The sequence below is a fragment of the Podarcis erhardii genome, assembly GCF_964252035.2.
Source record: "Podarcis erhardii genome assembly, chromosome: 16".
NCBI classification, from domain to species: Eukaryota; Metazoa; Chordata; class Lepidosauria; order Squamata; family Lacertidae; genus Podarcis; species Podarcis erhardii.
In genome coordinates, this window is record NC_138514.1 from 9,700,643 (window position 1) to 9,715,004 (window position 14,362).

Below are 14,362 nucleotides of genomic sequence, written 5' to 3' on the forward strand. Positions count from 1 at the left end.
CACTACTCCAGGAGGAGAAATTAGGATTTTATTTCAGGTTCTAGCATCTTGCTGAACGAGAAATTTAAGCACCTATCATAATGTAGCTACTGAAAACCATCTTTAAAAAGGTTCTTATAGCCACACAGTTTGCTGCAGGATAGAAATTTTGCCAAGGATTTCTAGCAAGAGTATCAGATTCCCAAAGGAAGTTTTTTAAAAAACTGGGAAATTATTAAGCTGCATAGAAAACATTTTGCATTTCTGATTTGGAGGCCACCCTATTACTGCATTCCCCCTTGAGACTGCAAACTCAGCCAGTAAGACTTTACCCCGTTCTGGCCTTTGCTTTTGTCTTTAATATCCTAGATGTTCTAGAATCACATCCTCTAACAGTATTAAGGACACAGGCACAAGAACAGAGGAAGAAAATAACTGGATCCCATTTGCGGTAATCTAATGAGAGAGTAATGAAAACAAGCAATGAAATAAATGGTTGACGGCACATATGCATCACACGACTTCTCATTTTTTAATTCCATGCTATTATGCACCAGTGATAACACCACATGGCTTTGTGGCATAACAGTCACACTCCAATCCGAGGGTTTGGGGGCTTCCCCAAAGTCCCATCTAGATGGGTGCCACTGCTTTAAAGACTTCCTTCGCAGAGTGCCAGGAGTCTTACCGTTCCCTGTAAACAATTACGGTTTATATCAACAAAAGGTAAAGCTTCACACCATGTAGTGGCGTTGCTTTTGCTCCTTCCTAGTCATAGTGCAGGAAATACCTTCTGGTTACTTTACAGAACACCATTTGGAAGTTATCCAAGAAAGTAGCTGTATGCCTGGGCCAAATGCTTCGCTAGCAGGAAGCTATCTCTGGACTTCATACCCTGGTGCAACGATCAAACTTGAGGAATGCCCTCTATTTTGCTATGTCTGTAATTCTCAGACAGCTGCAGTATTTGGTGTCTGAGCACCTTGCCAAGAATACTGGCTCAGTCATTCAGGGACTGGGAACCAGGGCACCAGACAGATGTCAGGACTGCAAATTCCACCACTTCTAACCGCTGGCAGGGGCTGATGGGTGCGGGAGGGTCACAGACCCCAAGAGCAGAAGAATGCACACGCGTTCAGAAAAGGAGAACATAGTGTCCATTTCTTTAAAAATCTATTATTTTATTTATTTATACCTCGCCCATCTGGTTGGGTTTCCACAGCCACTCTGGGCAGCTTCCAACAAAATATTAGAAATACCTTGAAAAAGTCATTAAAAACTTCCCTAAACAGGGCTGCTTTCAGATGTCTTCTAAAAGTCAGATAGTTGTTTATTTCCTTGACATCTGTTGGGAGGGCGTTCCACAACCGAAGCGATATCTGCTTTTAAGTCCCTTGAAGCAGAAAGGCAGTTCTTTTTTTTTTTCTCTCCAAAAGAAAGCAGGCACAGGTTTTTATTTTTTAAAGCAAAACACTGGGGATTTTGTGGGTGGTGCCTGGCACCCAAACCCTTAAAAAGACTCCGGGGTCGAAGCGTAACACTGCGGGCTGCCGTTGGAGGCTTTCCATAATGACCTGCCTCTCCATGCAAAACGAAAAAGGCTTGCAGAGCTTAATATTGCAGAGATAACGCTGGATCGGGGCCCTTTCTTCTAGGATACCAGTCTCCTGCGTGCAGGAAAATGTATTTGGCATAGAGGAACCTTCCGTCCTCTAAGCCCCCGTTTCCGATATGGACGGAAACTCAAACTCGGCTCTGCCACCTCAATGAGGACTAGGACTTTATAACGTCTCGTTGCACGACGTGTTCTTGCTCTCCGAAGCTGCACCTCGGAGTAGCAACTCCCAATCTTGCGCCTGCCGTGCAAATTGCTGCAATGCAACACGGCGATGCCTACATGGGCGGTCCGTAGCCTATCTTATTTTAATTTTTTTTTTTAAAAAGCAAATAAACAAACCCAACACGGCAGCGCCTGGATGGATTCACACGGTGCGCGTGCATTTCCAGCAGAGAAGATCGCGGTGCGTGCTCTCCTCCTCCTGGCTGCAAAACTGGACGGGAAAGGCAGCAGGAGGGAAGGGATTCTGCAGCACAAGGAGAAAAGCAAGCAGCTTTGCAGCAACCCGACACGCTCCTTCTTGCAGCAGCCGGGAAAAGCCCCCCAGCGAGAAAGGCAGAGAGACGGTGCAGATGACTCACCCGGCTCCGTGGGCGGGCGGGGTCGAGAAAGAGTTGCCCAGCCCTGTCCGCGCTAGTGGAAATCTACCGCTCCCGCCTCCCTGCTTTCCAGTCCGGGGAGAGAGAGGGAGATTGAGATTCCGCCCCCCCCCCTCCCTCCCCCGCATCTCGGGTGGTTTCCCTTTCTGGGCGGCAACTCCCAGGTTTGAATTTGTGCTGCAAAACAGCGCCCCTCCGTGGCCGATCTTGGCTACTGCAAGACGAGCCCCCGGAATTTCTGGAGTTCGGGAGGTGAAACGGGAATTTCTGCGGGTGGTTTCTCAAGCTTTCCTCGGAACTGTCGGGAAAACTCTCCGCCACCTGCTCAAGCTTTGAGGAAGGAAGGGAGGGGGGAAGCCTGGCAAATGGCGTTGCTGACCGGAGCTGATGGCAACTGGAGTCCAACCAGATCTAGAGGGGGACATAGGTTCCTCGTCCCCATTACAGTGGTACCTCGGGTTACATACGCTTCAGGTTACAGACGCTTCAGGTTACAGACTCCGCTAACCCAGAAATAGTACCTCGGGTTAAGAACTTTGCTTCAGGATGAAAACAGAAATCGAGCAGCGGTGGAGGCACAGCAGCAGCAGGAGGCCCCATTAGCTAAAGTGGTGCTTCAGGTTAAGAACAGTTTCAGGTTAAGAACGGGCCTCCGGAACGAATTAAGTACTTAACCCGAGGTACCACTGTTCATGGATATGGATTCCTGCCCCGTCCCCCTCTAGAGAATGTGCCCAAGATTGCAATTTAACAGAGCAAGGCTGTCAGATGTAAGCCACGCAGTGAAACTTATTTCTTTTATCTTTTTTTTTAGTGGAATTTATTTCTGAGTACAGTGGTATCTCAGGTTACATACACTTCAGGTTACATATGCTTCAGGTTACGGACTCCGCTAACCCAGAAATAGTACCTCGGGTTAAGTACTCTGCTTCAGGATGAGAACAGAAATCGGGCTCCGGTGGCGTGGCGGCAGCGGGAGGCCCCATTAGCTAAAATGGTGCTTCAGGTTAAGAACAGTTTCAGGTTAAGAACGGGCCTCCGGAATGAATTAAGTGCTTAACCTGAGGTACCACTGTAGATATATTCACTACAGTGGTACCATGGTTCTTAAATGCCTTGGTCCTCAAACAACTTGGAACCCAAACCCAGAAGCAAGTGTAAGTGTTCCGGTTCGTGGACTTTTTTCGGAAGCCGAACATGCTCCGTTTTGAGTGCCACATTTCCGTTCAGAGTGCCACACTTCTATTTTGAGTGTTACGCTGAGGTCGGTCTGTTTTTGCTATTTATTTTGAGTTTCTGTTTTTGCGACTCTTTTTGTTTTGTTTTTGTGACTGTGTGGAACCCAGTTAAGCTACTGATTGATTGATTATGTGACTGGAGTGCATTGTTTATAGCTTTCATTTTATGGATCAGTGGTCTCGCTAGGTAGTAAAATTCATGATAAATTTCTCTTTTAGGGGTTGTTTTTAAAAGTCTGGAACAGATTAATCCATTTTGCATTACTTTCTATGGGAAAGCGCGCCTTGGTTTTGGAACACTTTGTTTTTGGAACAGACTTCCGGAGCAGAATAAGTTTGAGAACCGAGGTACCACTGTACATACAATTAGCTCCGCTGGATCAGGCAAGAGATCTATCTAGTTGCATCACTCTGATATGCACAGGAGCCAACCACATTCTTCTTGGGAAGCTGTCAAATGTGACCCAGGGGGCAATAATCCTATCCTAGTGTTGTTCCCTAGCAACTGGTATCCAGAGGTTTGCAGCTTCCAATTCTAGAGATGGTATATAACTATCATGATCAGTAGCAATGGCTAGAATTTGCCGATTAGCTTGCCCGCTTAAAGCTGTCACATCGCATGGTAGAGACATCCACCATTGGCCAATAAAATTCAAAGTCTCATTTTTGGGGGAGAGTCTTCAATACAGTTCAACTTAGATTTAAATTCCCCTCCTGCTAGTTCATAGATTTATGGTGAAGTCTTATACTGATGATCCAAAAGCCGAGGTTTCTGTAAGATTTGGCAGAAGCTTCAAAACAAAAGAGGACACGGGTGGCACTGTGAGTTAAACCACGGAGCCTAGGACTTGCCGATCATAAGGTCGGCGGTTCGAATCCCCGTAACGGGGTGAGCACCCGTTGCTCGGTCCCTGCTCCTGCCAACCTAGCAGTTCAAAAGCACATCAAAGTACAAGTAGATAAATACCGTATTTTTCCCTCTATAACACGCAGATTTTCTCTCCTAAAAAGGAAGGGGAAATGTCTGTGCGTGTTATAGAGCGAATGTGTGGTCCCTGGAGCTGAAAAATCAGGCAAAAATCAAATCGCGGCGCTGCATGCTGCACGGAGAAGCGAAACCTGAAAAGAGGAAGCGGCTGCTTTCCTGCATTCTGCCTCAGGGTCTTACTGCCCACCCTCCTCTGTTTCGTTGCTGTGTTTGCTGAAACGGAACAAAGAGCAGGGAAAGCCCCTCCCCTCCAGGCAAGCAGAGGGGAATTCCTCTCTGTGCTCGGGTGCTGCTGGGGGAGAGAGAGAGGGGGGGGGGAGGGAGAGAGAGAGGGGGAGGGGGAGGGAGAGAGAGGGGGGAGGGGGAGGGAGGGAGGGAGAGAGAGAGAGAGAGAGAGAGAGAGATGGCTGGCTTGGGTGGGGGGAAACTTTTGGCTTTCTTTCCTCCCTCCTGTTAAATCCCTCTCCTGCATTCTTAGCCAGCTGCTTCTCTGCACACCCCTCTCATGTCCCTTCTTTGTTTTTCCTTCGCTCCCCACTTAAAATGTGGTTACAAAGCATAGATCCACATGGATCCTCAGGATCTTTGCATTGGGTCACCCCAAATTCACCATCAGATCACATAGCATGTCCATGGCTACAGCCTGCACCAAAAAAATCACGCACCCACTGTTGCCTGGGGCTGCAATGGTGCAAAAACGTGGTTACAAAGCATGGATCCACAGGAATTCTCAGGATTTTTGCATTGGGTCACCCCAAATTCACCATTAGATCACATGTCTGTGACCACAGCATGAAGCCCAAAAATGATACATCCACTGTTTCATTCAGAATGTTTTTTCCCTTGTTTTCCTCCTCTAAAAACGATGTGCGTGTTATGGTCAGGTGCGTGTTATAGAGCGAAAAATACGGTAGGTACCACTCCGGCGGGAAGGTAAACGGCGTTTCCGTGCGCTGCTCTGGTTCGCCAGAAGCGGTTTAGTCATGACCCGGAAGCTGTACGCCGGCTCCCTCAGCCAATAAAGTGAGATGAGCGCCGCAACCCCAGAGTCAGCCACAACTGGACCTAATGGTCAGGGGTCCCTTTACCTTTACCTATACTGATGATCCAAAAGCTGAGGTTTCTGTAAGATTTGGCAGAAGCTTCAATACAAAGCTGGATGTCACCATCATGAAAAATGCGTTGGTGGAAAAAGCTCTGAGATGCTGGCAGAATACTGTACTTTAAATGGGAGAAGTTGCCCTATTCTAAGTCAGACCATGGTTTGATCTAGCTCAATATAGTCTACACTGACTCGCAGCAGCTCTCTGGGATTTCAGATGTGGGTGGGAGGTTTCTCCCATACCTTCTGTGTGCAAAGCAGATGCTCTACCAATGAACTATGGCCCTTCCCCAACCCAAATAATGCACATGCTGTATCTTATACCCTACTTGTTCACAGCCATGGACTGTTGATGCATAATCTTCAATTTACTGCTCAGCTTTGAATATCTGAACACACGCTGTGCAAGCAGACAGTCCCAGATTCAATCCCGTGCAACTCCTGGTAGAATCCTAACAAAGGTGGCAAATTGGCAATCTAAAAATTAGCATTTTTAGTAGCTTCTTCGGGCCCCAAAGATTGGGTGGGCTTGGGGGCTGGTGCGGAGGGCCTTGCCCCCTTTAAAGGCATTCTAAGCCTTTCCCTTGAATGTTACATTTTCTTTTCTTTTTTTAAAGCTAGTCCTCTTATATGTGGGAAGAGAAATAGGTGGGTGCACAGGCAGAATTCTTCTGAATTGCCTACTAAGGTGTAAATTCGCTCACAGATCCACAGACGTTGGATAACTGACAAGCACCAGGCCTTTTATTTTTTTCATTTTATAATACTACACTTTGTTTTTGTTAATATATAATACATAATAATAATATTTATAATACATATAAATAACTTTATAATAATTATTAAGGCAACTGTATTTATGTTCTGGCTCCCCTATCGTTCAGAAATTTCCAGGTCGATCTGAATCTCAGCGGCTGAAAATCCTACTAGGAGATAAAAACCCAGAAGTAACACTGAAAGTGGCCAAATTTTCTGCGGCTGCGATCAAGCGGAGGGCATTAGCTGTAAAAAAGTAAAAGACTTGACCCCTGGACAAGCCCACTCTTTTTTTTAAGTCTATACATATATTGTAGCGCGTGTGTGCGTGTGTGCGTGTGTGTGTGTGTGTGCATATGTGTATTGCTTTTATGTATAATTTTTTTAATTGACACCATTACTCCCCTTGTAAACTACCGTTGTTTTTTGTTTTCTTTCTGGTCTATGACCGTAATAAATTAATTTCATTTCATTTCATGTTCTGGCTGTCCTCCGATGATTCTCTGTCCACCCTCAGGCAACCACAAAATGTTCGGCTTTGGGCCTAGCCTTCGGATTACAGTATTTAACTTCCTTCAGATTATTTAACTTGCTTCGCATTCTCTCACTCTTGACCTACTAAAGAGTACCATGTTTTTCACCTTCTGTTCTCTGACTCACAAGGGAAAAGGTGTGTTTCAAGTTGGCTGAGACAGACCTGAGAGTACCAACTGCTAGGTTTTACATTTGCAGAATAAATGAATTATAACAATGGGGGTACGGTCCTCATTGCTGCTTTGTCCCAGTAGTCCTCAGTGCAGCCTGACACCTCATAGCAGAGGATAATATTTTCCTTTATTAGTCTACAGAACTCATCTCACACACTCCATTTTTAAGACTGTTCCCAATGACAGACTTTGGGGATTCTGCACCTTTGTTTCGCTTTAATGTCCAGCCTGGCTGCTTCCGGCTGTCGGTATTCGGGAGCTGTGACTGGTCCTAAAAAGTTATTTTCAATAAGGTTATGATTTATGTTTGTTATGTCTTGTTTGTTTTATGTTTTTGTTTGTGGTTGATATTGTAAAAACTAATAAAAATTTTGAAAATAAATAAATAAAAGTATTTGTTTTAAATTTGGATTTAAAGAAAAGACCACCCACAGTATTAGAAGGCCCAGGCAATTAAAAGCAATTTTTCATGTGGCTGCGCAAAATAATAAAAAAATAAAGATGGTTGCCCGTTGGACTTTGTTGGGGCATGAGTTACATAAATGAGATACTAAAGCTGAGGCAACGTATACACAATATATTTAAAGCACCCCCCACACAAAAAAATATTGTGGGGTCTGTTAAAGGTGTTGAGAATTGTAGCTCTGTGAGGAGGAAAATAGAGTTGTAAGGATAGTTTGGTGGGGAAGTGTTGTGTTTTCAGTGTGCTTTACCTGTGTGGGTTTAAACACAGCATTCGTGGTTCATCCAGTTGTTTAATCACACCCTGTTGGCCTTCTCAGGCATCAGGATTTGCAGATGGGGCTCCTTTGGTAATTCCACCACCCTCAGGAGTTTGGAGAATGGTGGTCCAGAAGAAGACATTTTCCTGTAGGAGCCCCTAAATTGTGGAACTTCCTCCCCATAGAGATATATCAAGCATCTTCATTGTACAGTGGTACCTCAGGTTACATACGCTGCAGGTTACAGACTCCGCTAACCCAGAAATATTACCTCAGGTTAAGAACTTTGCTTCAGGATGAGAACAGAAATCGTGCTCCGGCGGCACGGCAGCAGCAGGAGACCCCATTAGCTAAAGTGGTGCTTCAGGTCAAGAACAGTTTCAGATTAAGAATGGACCTCCAGAACGAATTAAGTACTTAACCAGAGGTACCACTGTACACCTTTTTGCTATATGCTGGAGACCTACCTCTTTATATTGGCCTTTGATGGTCAAGCTTTTTGTGACCCACCTACCTCCTTTATTCATATAGCTCTGTTCCATTTTGGAGGGGGCATTTGCGAGCGTTTGGCGTGAATTGGATGACATTGAGTTTTTGGCGAAACCGTAACCCCTCAGGTTAGGACACAGAGGGCTAATTTTGTCAGGCGCCGTAAAATGTGGGGTTTTCACCGCCAAACGTTGCAGGGTGTCAGGGACTGGACAGAGAGCAGGAATGGCACAGACCGCCTCCCCATCCTGACCCCACCCAGGGAGGAGGAAGAGGAAGACAGTATAGATTTACAACAGGGGTTCGAGGGAAGTCACAGCTCAGAGGCAGATGAGGCAAAAAGTTGGGACATAATGGGAGAGGAAGAGGCAGGACCAGGATGGCAGCTGGCCGACACGGTGTCTTTAGAAAGTGAAATATACTCGGAGTTGAGTGTGAATTTCATGCTCTTTATTCAGCTCGTAGTAGCAATGAATGAATCTTTCCCCAAAACGTCTAGCTATATATACATTATTTGCGTGATTGGCTAATTCCAGGCTGCTCCTATAGGCCAATCAGGTTGTGGAGTCACCTCCTCCAAAAGCTTGATTGGCTGCTCCTGCAGGCCAATCAGGTCGCTGATTCACTTCCACCTGGAGCTGGATTGGGTGGCTCCTGCGGACCAATCAGACTGCTGCATTCCGGATCCTATTGTTCTAGGATTCAGCTCAGTACATAACAGAAAGAATTCCAGATCTCCCAGAACCTGGCGAGCCTTGAAAGTAGGAGAGCAAAGGGCTCAAAGACAGAGGGCAAGTAGCAGAACCCATAGAATAGACAAATGAGGAAGTGGCAGAGACAGAGAGGTGGAGATTCACTTGGGACAACACCATTATCCAGGACTCTGGGTTCTAGAGCCTCTTTCTGAAAAGATATAAATAAAAAAGGACGGTTAGAAACCTTCCCTTGTCTTTCCTGGGGAACCAGCTGGGAGCCACTGACAGTATCCTGACAACATCCAGTGTTCTTGGACTACAGCTCCCATCATCCCTTATCATTGGCAATGCTGTCTACTGCTGATGGTGTTTGGAGTCCAGCAACACCTGGAGGACCACAGCTTCACAGCTGTAGTTTACCTTACTGGATGGTATGTATGCTGGACCTATGTATGGTGTTTTTTTGGTGCTGCTTGGCAATTGTGATGGAACATAATGGAGGAGGTATGTCTCTTAGGTCTGCCTGTGAGCAGGCATTGTTGCTCATTTGCATATTGTAATCCAATTGGCTAAAAGAAACAACAAAAAAAAAAAAAACCAGTAGCAGAAACAGAGCTGAGTATGGTAGATAAGTAGCAATTTCTTGCAAGTAAATAGGTCTTAGATACCTTATGCCTATATAATGCTTAAATAGAACTGGCACAATGCAACCATTTTTGTTCACCTATTACGCTCAACTCAGCTGAACTCACCACCCTCCCTCTGTGAATTAAGTGTCTATTCCTTTCTTTCCATCACTCCTTCCTTCTCTTCTTCCTGGAGGGAAGAAATTAGTGTTTGTGGAACTGCTGGGCAATGCTGTTATATTGAAGGTAAGTAATTCAGTCCTTATTCTGTTCTCCATGATATGGAATGGCAAAGGTTTAATTATAGCTGTGGTTTGTGTAACCCCCTCCCCAAAGTAGCTTCCTTTTCCTTTATTCCCCTGATCACGATTAGTTGTTTGTTTGTTTTATAAAAGCAATTCAGAGCAACTTGGAACAACAAATGAACAACACATACTCTCAAGGCAACAGAAAACAGTTGCTATTTGATTGGTCCCTTTTTCTAACAGAAAAATGATTCCAATTATTTATTTGTTTGTTTATTTTACATGCTGCCCTTTATTAACAGGTCTCAGTGCAGTTTACAGAATAAAATACAAGATAAAACACAAGTAAATAATTAACAACAAAACAATACCCCCCCTTCCCACAGCACTTTGAATTGGGCCAATTAGCTAATTGGACTTACTCCCACTTTTTTGTATAGGATAGTAGCATAATTTTCCAGGGACACTTCATCAGATTCAATAAGCATTATCCTTAACTATAAACAAAAACATACACAAATATGTCATACACAAACACATGGGAGAGAGAGAGACAAAGTTTAACACGATGATGGATTATATTCATGTGTTTTGCAAAAGGTTTTGTGATGAGATAAGCTAATGACATTTATGGGTTTGTTTTCTTTAGTAGTTCATGTTGACATGGCAGCACTGAGGGAATAGAACAAGACTTTTTCACCCTCGCAATGAGTTAGCAAAAATAGCCAGATCTGGACCCAGAGATGATTCTGTATGTATAGAAGCAAAATATCGAGACACGCTTTGGCTTGGCTCCCCATAGAGAGACAGAGTGCCTGTAAAACAGTTCCTCAGATCTGTATAATGAAACCCTCAAAATCGGTGCTTCTTCTGAATGAAAATAATCATGTCAACATGGTGTCCTTTTGTCATCATAGCATCATAGTAAAAGGTTTTCAGTGTGGAAAATGGTGCCACCTGGTGGCCCTGACCAAAGATTTGCTCTAGTTTTTGTTTTTATTATATTACACAGCATCACCATAAAGAGTGGTGTTCTGTATGCCCTTTTCTCATTGGCTACACAAAATACCGGTAGCTCAGTGTCACTGGGGAAGATACTGTTATTTACAAAAGCCCTTTCTTTAGCATGCAGGCCATAGTGTACATGTGGCTGTAATTGGTTTTAGTAGTTTTTAAATTCAGAATTTAAATGTGCTGGTGGGATGTGGGTAATAAATGGTGGGGAATAAATGTGGTATGTATGTCGTAATCAGCAGCATTGCTTTGAGCTTAACATTATCACCAAATTGCTGAGATCAAACTAGGGGGGTCAGTTCAAAAGTAAAGCGTTGGCCCTTTATTTATTAAAAAAATAATATATTGCATTTTCAAAAACAGGAACAGAGAGCATATTTAGCCCCCTTCCCCTCCCCCTGTCCCACTTACAACTTCATACCAAATACAGCATGCATATTTCTACCTTTAATAACAATTTTCTTAGAAGGAACACCATATTTTCATAGTCATAATACTTCCAAGGATTCCTCAGAACAACAACACTTTTCTCTCAAAAGGAGACCTACCTAAGGCTTAATGAAATACCGATACTGCATTCTAGCTTGCGAGAGCATTTATGCTCAACTAGGCTGGTTGCAGCAGAAACATTAGGCTAACCTCACAGCGCATTCCAAAGTAGACTAGAACACGGCTGCAAACTCAGAGTTACAAATTTCTTTCCTCTTTAGTTGTCTAGGGAAGGGGGGGCCATCCCCCTCTCAGAACACAGGTAAGCACATACACAGGATTTACCGTATTTTTTGCTCTATAAGACTCACTTTTTCCCTCCTGAAAAGTAAGGGGAAATGTGTGTGCGTCTTATGGAGCGAATGCAGGCTGCGCAGCTATCACAGAAGCCAGAACAGCAAGAGGGATTGCTGCTTTCACTGCGCAGCGATCCCTCTTGCTGTTCTGGCTTCTGAGATTCAGAATATTTTTTTGTTTGTTTTCCTCCTCCAAAAACTAGGTGCGTCTTGTGGTCTGGTGCGTCTTATAGAGTGAAAAATACGGTATTTTTTCTTTTCTCTTTTCTTTCTACCAATTGGAGGAAGATTCTCCTTTGGAGCCTCTCTCAAATAACAAACATTTGCACACCTCATTCTCATATTTATCTTGTTTAAGATTGATAAGGCCCAACATGGCTTCCTTAGATTAAATTTTTGAAGCAAAATTGCATTATTATTATTTTTTAGATGGCACATTTAAGATAGCTGATGGATGTTACCTAAGGCCATTTTAAACACAGGAAAAACATTTCTTAAACACAAATTGAAGGGGCCTGTCAGAGTCCAGGCGGGAAGTAAGCGCCAATTGGTCTTCCTTCTCCCTGGGAATCCTAGGACTTGTCTCTTTTGACAGGGGTCCACCCATTTTCTATGACTGACAATCTCTGAAAGGAGAACCTAGGAAAACTCTTTAACTGGAAACTTTGGACACACTCTGAAAGGGGTTTTGGACACTCTCCGAACAGGGGAAACCTGGACAATCTCCAAAAGGGGACTTTACCCTCCCTCTTTTAATCTCTGCCCGGGAACCCACAGCAACCTTCCTGCCTCTTACAATCTGAATTCAGAGTTCCAACTGAACGCTTGCACACTTGCAATGTCACATGAGAACTCAGAAACACAAAAAGGGGGAAAGAAATTGGTGCCCTTGCCTTCTCTGTTCACAGGTCATCTCTAAGAAAGACCACCATGGCAGAGGTGCGGCTGCGCATGGGAGTTATAGTTTTCAGTACAGAGGGAAGTACACGACCTTCTCTGGACGACCACCGAAGGATTAGGTGAGCATCTAGAATTAAAGGGGAAGAGACACACAAAACCCTCCTCTGGGCAACTCCGATGGATTTGGGCCTGTGGTGAAAATTAGGTGATGGAAAAGGGAGGGAGAAAGTTTAGATTTGAAGGAAGGAAAGAATTTTGCTTGCTGTGGTTTAGAGAACCCAACCCACTACCTGTGTTTCCTATTCATATCACTTCCGCATGCGCTGTCCTGGCGATCCCGGGATTTCTTGACTCGTTGTTTAAGGCCGGCCTGATTGAGCTTTGTTTCCTCTGGTTAACCCCGCTGGACTATGTCTATGCTGGTTCTTGAAATAGTCAGTAAACATTATCCATTCCTCCTTATATTCCTTGTCTTCGTTTTCTCTTATCCTGTTCGTCAGACCAGCCAGTTCAGCATATTCAAACATTTTACACTGCCATTCTTCCTTAGGTAAAGGTAAAGGGACCCCTGACCATTAGGTCCAGTCGTGACCGACTCTGGGGTTGCGGCGCTCATCTCACTTTACTGGCCGAGGGAGCTGGCGTACAGCTTCCGGGTCATGTGGCCAGCATGACTAAGCCGCTTCTGGCGAACCAGAGCAGCGCACGGAAACGCCGTTTACCTTCCCCCGCGGTACCTATTTATCTACTTGCACTTTGACGTGCTTTCGAACTGCTAGGTTGGCAGGAGCAGGGACCGAGCAACGGGAGCTCAGCCTGTCGCAGGGATTCAAACCGCCGACCTTCTGATCAGCAAGTCCTAGGCTCTGTGGTTTAACCTACAGCGCCACCCGCGTCCCATCCATTCTTCCTTAGTGGGTACTATACTTGTTCTCCACCTTTGTTGCCAATAAGGTTCTAGCTGCGGTGGTGGTGTATAGTAGTAAACTTTTTGTTTTGGGGGAATGAGGGCCTAGGTTGCTTCTGTCTTCAACAGAAACGTGGTAGGTATGTTGTAATCAGCAACACTGCATTGAGCTTAACATTATCACCAAATTGCTGAGATCAGTCTAGAGGGGTCACTTCAAAAGCAAAGGGTTGGCCCTTTATTTCTCGGTCGACTCGCCCACGGAGAGCTGGAGGTTTGGGGAGCTTCGTAGAGAATGCCACTCCTTCTCATTGTGCCAGTGCCACTGCTTGCTTGCTCACCCAGAGAGCAAAGGTTACAAAAGGCAGCCACAACAGAGAGGAACCATGAGGCTGATCTGCATTCCATGGAGGTTAACTGTGGCCCCTGGCAGGTACCTGGCGATGCCGGACCCTGATGCCGTCTCTGCTTATAACACATCCATCCCTTTGCTTTGCTGGGAAGGCCTGTTGTTTTGAAGGATTGCTCTGCAAGAGCAGTCAAGCTGGCTGGCTGATAATAGACCCTGCACTCCCTGCCTCTAACAGACACACACCCCGCCCTAGGCAGCTCCCTCCTCCAGCCCTTATCCCCATCTCTGTCCAGGAGACAGGAGTTGCAAGCATGTGAATCCAGGGCAGGCTTTTGCTTCCAGCCATGGCCACCATAAAACCCAGAGCAGGGCCATAGCTAGGGGGTGGTGAGGTAGGCCCCTGCCAGGGCGTAGGCTGCAGGGAGGTGGGGCACAAAATTGGCTAAAAATATGTCTATAAATAAAAGTGTTGGTTATTGCCTCATAAGAAAAGGTTTTAAATAGAGGGTGGGGCAGGGTGTTGGAGGAGAGGCAGAAAGAAGAGCTAATTTGTCAGTGACTAGGGGGTGCAATCTGGACACTTCTGCCAGGGGCACAAGATCACCTAGCTACAGCTTTGGCCCAGAGGGGTGTTATGTAC

The 14,362-nt window shown here is 45.1% G+C and overlaps 1 long non-coding RNA gene across 1 annotated transcript; it reads right to left on the reverse strand.

Moving 5' to 3' along the window:
• Positions 1 to 11: 11 nt before the first annotated feature.
• On the reverse strand, positions 12 to 2,880 carry LOC309331315. The gene is made up of 2 exons (XR_014151811.1): positions 2,179 to 2,880; positions 12 to 673 (listed from the first exon to the last, which is right to left on the reverse strand). It is a non-coding gene; the product is annotated as an uncharacterized lncRNA (long non-coding RNA).
• Between the last annotated feature and the right edge of the window lie 11,482 nt (positions 2,881 to 14,362).